The sequence below is a fragment of the Pan troglodytes genome, chromosome 9 (genome assembly GCF_028858775.2).
Source record: "Pan troglodytes isolate AG18354 chromosome 9, NHGRI_mPanTro3-v2.0_pri, whole genome shotgun sequence".
Classification (NCBI taxonomy): Eukaryota; Metazoa; Chordata; class Mammalia; order Primates; family Hominidae; genus Pan; species Pan troglodytes.
The window spans coordinates 63,649,987-63,652,533 of NC_072407.2; positions in this window are offsets into that span (position 1 = coordinate 63,649,987).

Consider the following 2,547-nt stretch of genomic DNA (forward strand, 5'->3'; position numbering starts at 1 on the left):
ACTCTAGATCAATGTATACTTTCTTTCTCCAAGTAAGCATCTTTAAAATTATTCCTCATTTCCTTGGTAGTGGCCATGTTTTTTAATTCCAAGAAGCCACGAGGAGCCATGACGGAATCCACTTCAGAAAACCTTGAGGCTCTTCTGTCTGTTTTCAGATGAATCCTAGATTATCTGCTCTTACTCAAAGTAAAATGTAACTTTAAGCATTCTATGCTGGCTTTAACTCTTACTTTATATGATCAAGCTCATTCTTATCCTGAGGGGCTCTGCTGTCCAAAGCACTGATGTTTTTTCTTGTTTCCTACCCCTTCTGTGCCCTTGCCTCCCAGTTGCCCTTGGGGACTATCCAAAAACCAGAGTAGACAGGTCTAATCAGCCATGACACAGTAACAAAACCTTCAATAGGAACTGCCCTGATAATCACAAATCCCACTAATACCAATTTTCTGCTACTTTCTCCCTGTGTTGAAGAAATCGCTGGTATCAAACTGGAAGAGAGCCCATTCTGTATGGCCTATTTAGAGGTTAACTGGTTAAGCTCACTGCCACAGCAATATAAATGATTGGAAGGCTCAATTGGAAGTTGAAGGGCGCCTTATAAAATCCATTAGAATTTAAAGACCTATTTTAGAGATGAACCAAGTCTTATCTCCGACTTTGCAGGCTTAGAGATGAGAAGTGACATAACCAGCACCACACATCTGGTTATTAACAGGTGGAACTAGAAATCTTGCCTTAGGAGTCTGTCTGGATCAAGGAAATTCCATTTCCTCATACTTGAGAATGAGGATGATGGTTGAAAATGAGGCTGTAATTAGGAATAGGAAGTCCTCTCATTTACTGGGTGGTTATGTGGAAGTTTAGTGCATTGTGTTTCCTGTGGGTTGCGTGATAAATGTTCATTTTTCCTGATGCTTGTTGGAACCACCTGTGTAGATGCAGTTAGTCACATAATTAGGACATACAACAGAAACTGAGGCAGTGGAGGCCTGGCACAGTGGCTTACACTTGTGATCCCAACATTTTGGGATCACAGACATCAGTGTAGCTAGTCTTTCAGATTTATCGTGGCCAGAGGCTGTGCTCACTAGAGTCAAGGGAAGCCGCTTTACAGTCCACACAGAGCTGGAGGTACCAAAATTCTGGGACAGTGGAGAGAACTGAGCAAAGCAACAGGCCCTGGTCATAAGCTTGGCAGAGGCCTGCTCAGCTACTCACACTCATGGCTAGAACCAGCAAGTGACTGCAGTGGTCTTGCCCAGTTTAGGAAGCATTTAGGACAGATTGATTCTAGCTCCATACCATGGCAGCAGCTTGTGGAGACTACTAATCATCCAGTGCCTGGCAAAGTGTATTTCATTCATATAATGATCCTATGAGGCAGAAGGAAATTAATCAGATGTTAAGTCATGTGTCCAAGGGCATTCAGCTTAGAAATGGAACTGGGATTTGAACCTAGAGTAACCATAAAATCCTTCCTTTTCTACACCACCATGGTACCTCCTAGATGAAGCTGAATTTTGCCTCTAAGCTACTAGTCCTCACAATTTAGTTTACAAGTCATCTGGGGCATAAAAACCAGACACCTAGACCTTATGTAGAGATTGCTACAGCACAGGAACAGGTGTCTTAGCAAGCATGACGTACAACTAAGATGTGGGTTACCATGGAACCCAATATGAAAGTAATAGTTTTACATTCTAAGGTATTCCAACTATTTTTTTTTCCTTAAGTTTCACATCTTGATAGGCCCTCTACGGAATCTCTTCTCCTAAAGCTTGTTTTTACAGTGATCTTGCCATTCCTGGTACCATACACATTATCATCTGGTCTGTGGTTCACTTTTTTTTTAAATCGTTGAACCCTCCTTCACCTGGCTTTTTAAAGCCAAAAGCTTTTCTGGAGCCCCAAGATCACCCACACTATGTACTTCCTCATATTTAGGCAGTTTACAAAACATTCACATTTGTTATCTCTGATTCTTAATACATCCCTGTGTAGAAGGCACAACGGCTATTTTCATTTTGTAGGTGAAAAAGACCAGGGTTACACTGCTTGTTCATATTCAGATAAACAGGTGGTAAACTAGGCACTACCAGTCAGATCTTCTAACTCCTATCAAAGGATTCTTCCCTTCCTGAACTTGATACTGGAATTTAACTGCACAAGGTAGAACATTTGCTCTGAAAATAAGTCTTAGGAATCTTGAAGGGTAAAGGATAACTTAGAAGTTTTCTTTAACCAGCTGTTTAGATGGCCAAGGAAAAAAGCTAAACCTTAAGGGATGACTCCAAAGGTTTGCATTAGAGGTCTCTTAGGAGGCTTTCCACAGTCAACTAAAGCCATGTATCACTGCCTGACATGCAATCCTAGCTAAGAACTTGGCATTTCACCATCATTCGAGTGTCTACATCAGCCCATGCCCATGCCCCAGACACCTCAACAAATCTATTCAATGCAGAATCCATAAAACAGCTCACACCCCATTTATTATTTAAAAATATTTTGTTACAAAAGGAAAAAAATACAATGCAGTATAAAAGA